Source organism: Myxocyprinus asiaticus, chromosome 49, assembly GCF_019703515.2.
Source record: "Myxocyprinus asiaticus isolate MX2 ecotype Aquarium Trade chromosome 49, UBuf_Myxa_2, whole genome shotgun sequence".
Lineage (NCBI taxonomy): Eukaryota > Metazoa > Chordata > Actinopteri > Cypriniformes > Catostomidae > Myxocyprinus > Myxocyprinus asiaticus.
In genome coordinates, this window is record NC_059392.1 from 9,866,291 (window position 1) to 9,874,366 (window position 8,076).

Consider the following 8,076-nt stretch of genomic DNA (forward strand, 5'->3'; position numbering starts at 1 on the left):
TTTGCTTGACATCATGGGAAAATCAAAAGAAATCAGCCAAGACCTCAGAAAAAAAATTGTGGACCTCCATAAGTCTGGTTCATCCTTGAGAACAATTTTTAAATGCCTGAAGGTACCACGCTCATCTGTACAAACAACAGTACGCAAGTATAAACACCATGGGACCGCCATCATACCACTCAGGAAGGAGACGCATTCTGTCTCCTAGAGATGAACGTAGTTTGGTGCGAAAAGTGCAAATCAATCCCAAAACAAGAGTAAAGGACCTAGATGCTGGAGGAAACAGGTAGACAAGTATCTATATCCACAGTAAAACGAGTCCTATATCGACATAACCTGAAAGGCTGATTATGCAGCAAGGAAGACACTGCTCCAAAACCGCCATAAAAAAGCCAGACTACATTTTTCAAGTGCACATGGGGACATTTCTCCACTTTTTGAAAAAAAAAGTGCTTTGCTGTAGGAGGGACTGGTACACTTCACAAAATAGATGACATCATGAGGAAGGAAATCTATGTGGATATATTGAAGCAAAATCTCAAGACATCAGCCAGGAAGTTAAAGCTCGGTCGCAAATAGGTCTTCCAAATGGACAATGACCCCAAGCATACCTCCAAAGTTGTGGCAAAATGGCTTAAGGACAATAAAGTCAAGGTATTGGAGTGGCCATTACAAAGCCCTGACCTCAATCCGATAGAACATTTGTGGGCAGAACTGAAAAAGCATGTGCGAGCAAGGAGGCCTACAAACCTGACTCAGTTACACCAGTTCTGTCTGGAGGAACGGGCCAAAATTCCAGCAACTTATTGTGAAAAGCTTGTGGAAGGCTACCCAAAACATTTGACCCAAGTTAAACAATTTAAAGGCAATGCTACCAAACACTAACAAAGCGTATGTAAACTTCTGACCCACTGGGAATGTGATGAAAGAAAGAAAAAGTGAAATAATCATTCTCTTTACTATTATTCTGACATTTCACATTCTTAAATAAAGAGGTGATCCCAACTGACCTAAGACAGGGAATGATTTCTACGATTAAATGTCAGGAAATGTGGAAAAAAATACGTTTAAATGTATTTGCCTAAGGTGTATGTAAGCTTCTGACTTCAACTGTGTGTGTGTGTGTGTGTGATATATATATATATATATATATATATATATATATATACACACACACAGCCCTGGAAAAAATTAAGAGACCACTGCAAAATGATCAGTTTCTCTGGATTTACTTCTTGTAGGTATGTGTTTCAGTAAAATGAACATTTTTATTTTGTTCTATAAACTACTGACAACATTTCTCCCAAATTCCAAATAAAAATATGGTCATTTAGTGCATTTATTTGCAGAAAATGAAAACTGGTCAGAATAACAAAAAAGATGTAGTGTTTTCAGACCTCGAATAATGCAAAGAAAACAAGTTAATATTCATTTTTAAACAACACAATACTAATATTTTATGTTAGGAAGAGTTCAGAAATCAATATTTGGTGGAATAACCCTGACTTTCATGCATCGTGCATGCTCTCTGCCAGTCTTTCACATTGCTGTTGGGTTCAAAAAGAAAATTCTAGCAACTCGGCTTTGTTTGATGGCTTGTGTCCATCCATCTTCCTCTTGATCACATTCCAGAGGTTTTCAATGGGGTTCAGGTCTGGAGATTGGGCTGGCCATGACAGGGTCTTGATCCGGTGGTCCTCCATCCACACCTTGATTGACCTGGCTGTGTGGCATAGAGCATTGTCCTTCTGGAAAAACCAATCCTCAGAGTTGGGGAACATTGTGCTTCAGCAAGGCTGGAATCGGGCAGATTTTTATTTGGAATTTAGGGGAAATGTTGTCAGTACTTCATAGAATAAAACAAAAATGTTTCATTTTACTCAAGCACATACCTAAAAATAGTAAATCCAGAGAAACTTATAATTTTGCAGTGGTCTAAATTTTTTTCCAGAGCTGTATATATACAGTTTCACCAGATGAGGTTTATTGATGAGGAATAAAAAAATAAATAAAAAGAGGAATAAATAAAAACGATCGGAAACTATTGGCATAGATTTTGGCTGGTAACCGCTAGTTACAAATGCAACTATCTGCACTGATTAATCGGTAAAACCGATATATCGTCTACCTCTACCACATGTACATCACACAGACGTTAATTTGATGTGTGTGTGTTTACAACTGGAACACATATTTTTCAAGTTGTTTGCTCCTCTGCAATACATCTATAAGACGTATGTCAATAAGCATGTCTCGGATGTCAATAAAACATTCAGCAGATGTCTTTTGAGACATTTATGATTTATAATGTTTGTAAATCTGATCTTTTTAAGATGTTTAGCAGATGTTAATTAGATTGTGATGCTTTCCAGATGAAACACTCTTAAACGGAGATCTCGGCGATGTACATGTGCTATCTTATGGTCCTATTTTTTTTTTTTTTTTTTAACTCATTACCATTATATTCAATTTGTATCTTTTTACTGATTTCCCTACATTTCTTTTAATTCATTTTAATATTTTATCTTTGTACTATTCCATTTTAATTGCTATGATTTGTTTTACTTTGTCTGAAATGTTGAATTCTATGGGAGTTTTTTTTACTTCCAACTGTGAAGCACTTTGAGCTGCATTTTATGTATGAAAGGTGCTATACAAATAAAATGTATTATTATTACTATTTTAGTCCGTTATAATAAGGATTGCTCATAAAACACACTGATCAAGTACTTTTCTGTGAGAAAGTTGCTGTGTAGGTGCTTTCCTTTGAATCAGAGGCTTAAGAGAAACATATCTGAAAAGAAATGTGGATTCATGGGAATGCTGTTTCTCGAAACCACAGTGAAACTACAAAGCACGTATTGACTCGAAGGGGTGGCAGAACCAGTAGGGCCAGGTGAGAGGAGCGACTCTGTTTACTACAGCACCCTTTCAATAATCACTTGTTTGATGACAGCTTCCAAAAATTAGAGGGACTTTAAGTAGAAGCACTAAGCCGCGTCTAAAAATGCTGAAAACAAAACAGCGATACAAGAAGTCCGTCTAGGTCATATTTGCATAACAAAAACAATTGATAAACAGTGCGTGCGGGACGTTTCGGCGTGAACAGCCCCTTAAAATGTAACAATCCAAATTATATGAATGAAGCCAATTAACTACCTCAGTTTTCATATTTAGTAGTCAACGATTTCAAATGTGGTTTTCTAATGGCGATATCTTCTAACATTACAGTTTTAACATTTCTAAAGGAGCTCTTTAACAAACAAACTGGTATAGCCATAACAGAAGCAGAAAGCGTTCAAAATGATGTAGGCCTATTTCAGTAGCCTGAAGTACAATAACTGAACAACACATATGAGAATCGGGGTAAATGTGCACCGGCTTCTCTATAACACACAAACATACAACTGTTCTGGAAAATGCGAACTATATTCTTAGTCATGCTTCCCAAACTCACGAACCAAGTTGTATTTAGAATATATTGCTAATCATTCAGCCTACTGTTTAGATTAAATTACACCAAAACCTGAAACATGACTAAGGCAAACACAAACAATCGATAATAAACGAAGCAGGAGCAGGGCAAATATTTGACTTACCTTTTCAGACTTCCCTTTAAAACCTAGTGTTGAAGTCACAGTTAATTCCGTATTAAAGGCCTTACAGGGCCTAGCACCTTTAGTTATATAATAAGGTTTCGATATATTTCGCTACATCTATACAGCACCTAATCATGTACCTGTGAGAACTAGAGGAGGAGTTTAAATCAGGTGGGTTGGACAGTTTCGCCACGGAGCTCGAAGTTTCTTCACCTCACTACACTTGTATGGAGGACGAGGACTGCCGTTATTAAAAAAAAAAAATACATAAATATATTTGCAAATAAATGTAAAAAATGAGAAAATTGTACATATAAATACATAAATGTTTAAATCTGACATACATAAGCATTATACTTTTATTTCCTTATTTATATGTAATTGTATTCATTTATTTCCACATTTATTTATTTCCACATTTATTTATTCCCTTAATTACGCGACTCAAGATGGCGCCGAGTATGGCTGCTGCGTTGCGAGCTCTGATACAACATGGCAGTGTTTTGTTTGTTTTGTTCACAATTCTTATGTTTTTTGTCTTGGATGTTGTCTGCCTTATTGTCTACGACAGACAAACACTTTTGGACATTGGTTCAGCAATTTCACACCGTAAACTAGACTTCAAATTCCTCAATGCCGACCCGCTGTTTACAAACACGCAAGCGGAGCCCTTTGTCTGGGCTGCACAGCCGTGGAAACGCAGGATATAAAGGGGAAACAGAGCCGGCGTTCTCATCAGAGTAAGACACTGTGCAAATCAACCCCCGCTACCCAGTATTCTACTGGCAAATATTCAGTCTCTGGATAACAAGCTCTGCGAGCTGAAAGCGCGGATCTCTTTCCAACGAGAGACGAGGGACTGCTGCATTATCTGCCTTACAGAAACTTGGATGTCTGTGGAGATTCCAGACTCAGCCATTGAACCCGCGGGGTTCTCCGTGCACCGAGCGGACAGAGCGAAAGACCTCTCAGGTAAAAGCAGAGGTGGTGGTATATGTTTTATGATCAACAAATCCTGGTGTGATCAGAGGAACGTACATTCTATTAAGCCTTTCTGCTCTCCTGATCTGGAATTTCTCATGCTTCTGTGTCGACCATTCTGGCTACCGAGGGAATTCACAGCGGTCATTATCACTGCTGTGTACATCCCGCCACAAGCCGACACAGACCGGGCACTCAAGGAACTGTATGGGAGTATAAGTGAGCAAGAAACCGCGCATGCTGAGGCCGCGTTCATTGTGACCGGGGACTTTAATAAAGCCAGTTTCAAATCAGTCGCATCAAAATACCACCAGCACATTAGTTTCAACACACGAGGAGACCGGGTTTTGGACCATTGCTACTCTCCCTTCCGGGATGGCTACAAATCCCTCCCCCGCCCACCATTTGGCAAATCAGACCACTCTTCCATTCTGCTTCTGCCGCTTACAGGCAGAAACTGAAACAGGAAGCACCCGCCCTCAGAACGATCCAGTGCTGGTCGGACCAATCATACTCTATGCTACAAGACTGTTTTGATCACACGGACTGGGAGATGTTCCGGTCCGCCTCTGATGACGACATCGAGGTTTACGCTGATAGCGTAATGTGTTTCATCAAAAAGTGCGTGGAGGACGTGGTTCCGACCAGAACAACACGGATCTATCCAAACCAGAAACCATTGATAAATAGCGGACCTCCGCTTTTAATTCCTGGAACACGGAGGAGCATAAACAAGCCAGTTATGCCCTCCGAATCAGAACAGCAAAACGCCAGTACAGGAACAAGATTGAAGGACAGTTTAACACCACCAACTCTAGAAGCATGTGGCAGGGAATTAACATCATCATGGACTTTAAAGGGAATAAAAACTCTGCCATGAACACCGCTGCCTCTCTCCCGTTTTGAGGGAAATAACACCGCCCTCCCGGAGAGAGCTCTCGCGGCCGAAGCAACAGAGGTTAGTTCACTCTCTGTCTCTGTAGCGGATGTAACCCGATGCTTCCGACGGGTGAATATCCGCAAAGCCGCGGGCCCAGACGGCATTCCAGGCCGCGTCATCAGAGCGTGCGCAAACCAGCTAGCTGGTGTTTTCACGGACATTTTCAACATTTCCCTCTCTTTGTCTGTAGTCCCCACATGCTTTAAAACATCCACCATTGTGCCTGTTCCAAAGCAATCAAAAATAACTTGCTTAAATGACTGGCGTCCTGTTGCTCTGACCCCCATCATCAGCAAATGCTTTGAGAGATTAATCAGAGATTACATCTGCTCTGTGCTGCCTCTATCTCTTGACCCATTGCAGTTTGCTTACCGCAACAACCGCTCCACTGATGATGCCATTGTATCTACACTACACACTGCTCTCTCCCACCTGGAAAAAAAGAACACTTATGTGAGAATGCTGTTTGTAGACTACAGCTCAGCATTCAACACCATAGTGCCCTCCAAGCTTGATGAGAAACTCCGGGCTCTGGGCTTAAAAAGCTCGCTGTGCAGCTGGATCCTGGACTTCCTGTCAAGCAGTTGCCAGGTGGTTAGAATAGGCAGCAACATCTCCTCATCACTGACCCTCAACACTGGAGCCCCACAGGGCTGTGTTCTCAGCCCACTCCTGTATTCCCTGTACACACATGACTGTGTGGCAACACATAGCTCCAATGCCATCATTAAGTTTGCTGATGACACGACGGTGGTAGGTCTGATCACTGACAATGATGAAACAGCCTACAGAGAGGAGGTGCACACTCTGACACACTGGTGTCAGGAGCACAACCTCTCCCTCAACATCAGTAAGACAAAGGAGCTTGTGGTGGACTTCAGGAGAAAAGACAGAGAACACAGCCCCATCACCATCAATGGAGCACCAGTGGAGAGAGTCAGCAGCTTCAAGTTCCTGGGTGTCCACATCACTGAGGAACTAACATGGTCCATCCACACTGAAGTCGTTGTGAAGAATGCTCATCAGCACCTCTTCTTCCAGAGACGGCTGAGGAAGTTTGGAATGAACCACCACATCCTCACACGGTTCTACACCTGCACTGTAGAGAGCAACCTGACTGGCTGCATCTCCGCCTGGTACGGCAATAGCACCGCCCACAACCGCAAAGCACTGCAAAGGGTGGTGCGAACTGCCAGACACATCATCGGAGGTGAGATTCCCTCCCTCCAGGAAATATATACGAGGCGGTGTGTGCAAAAAGCTCGGAGGATCATCAGAGACTCCAGCCACCCGAGCCTTGGGCTGTTCTCACTGCTACCATCAGGCAGGCGATATCGCAGCATCAGGACCCGCACCAGCCGACTTCATGACAGCTTCTTCCCCCAAGCAATCAGACTTTTGAACTCTTGATCTCCCACGATCAAAAAACATCAGCACTGCACTTTATTACTCTCACTCTTATACCTCACACCTGACTGTCATAAATTATATTATATTATATATATTCTCTCTTAACAACTTACTATCAACCGACAGCCTGAATGTCAATACAGTACAATATAGCCTACTGTACATTCTATATATACTACTATATATACTTTTTTTTATTTTTATTGAATAATGTGTATTCTATATTGTGCGTATTGTATACTGTACAGTGTATGTTATTATTTGTATATTGTTGTGTGTAATTATGTGTATATTAGACTTTAAATTGTGTTGTGTTAATTTGATGTTATTGTAAATTGGTATATGTATCATAACTGTCACGACTGCTATATTGATCGGAACTGCACCCAAGAATTTCACACACCATTGCACTTGTGTATATGGCTGTGTGACAATAAATGTGATTTGATTTGATTTAATTATTTATTTCTACATTTATTTTTTCATAAATTTATTTCTACATTTATTTTTCCTTCATGTATATATTTCCATATTTTTTATTTCCATATTTACATATTTGCACATTTATTTATTTATACCTTTATTTATTTATTCATACCTTTATTTATTTCTACATTCTTTGTCCATATGGTAACTCAGAGCGCTCCAGAGTGGAGCTTGGAGGCCACAGTGACATCTTGTGGTTGACAAATTAAATACAACTGAAACAATCACAGATGGGTGTGGGTGTGCATTAAGAGATTGTAACATGTAAGTGAGTTGAGCGAGTTTAATGGGAAATGAGTATCTGAATTGAATTGAAAGAGGTCTTATATCAAAATCTTATATCACTACTGTTTAACAAAATGTATATCTCTGTACAGACTCGTTAAAAAGTCCCTGCAGGGATTTCTAAAATGCCCGGGCTGAAAATTTTGCCCGACAATCTAAAAAAAAACAAAAAAAAAACTGCAACTCCAACAGATCTGATAACAGACACTTTTTATATTGTCAAAAGCAGGGTGTGCACGTTAAATGATCCAGTATCATATTTAATACAAACATGCGAATGTTGGCAATAGGAGCTTGGTAGTTGTCCACTGGCAAAAGCAATTTGGTAGACAATACACACTTGCTGTACATGTTACAGACATGGCCCAAAGCAGC

General features: G+C 40.4%; 1 protein-coding gene across 2 annotated transcripts in view; it reads right to left on the reverse strand.

Annotated features, from left to right (window-relative positions):
- The window catches only part of LOC127438408 (tight junction protein ZO-3-like), a 36,833-nt gene extending 33,073 nt beyond the window's left edge, over positions 1 to 3,760 (reverse strand). The window contains exon 1 of one of the 2 annotated variants that reach the window (XM_051693974.1): positions 3,740 to 3,760. The gene's annotated coding sequence lies outside the window, so the exon portion shown is untranslated. Of the gene's footprint in view, positions 1 to 3,599 lie in introns of both variants that reach the window. The other variant, XM_051693972.1, reaches the window with a different exon arrangement.
- Between the last annotated feature and the right edge of the window lie 4,316 nt (positions 3,761 to 8,076).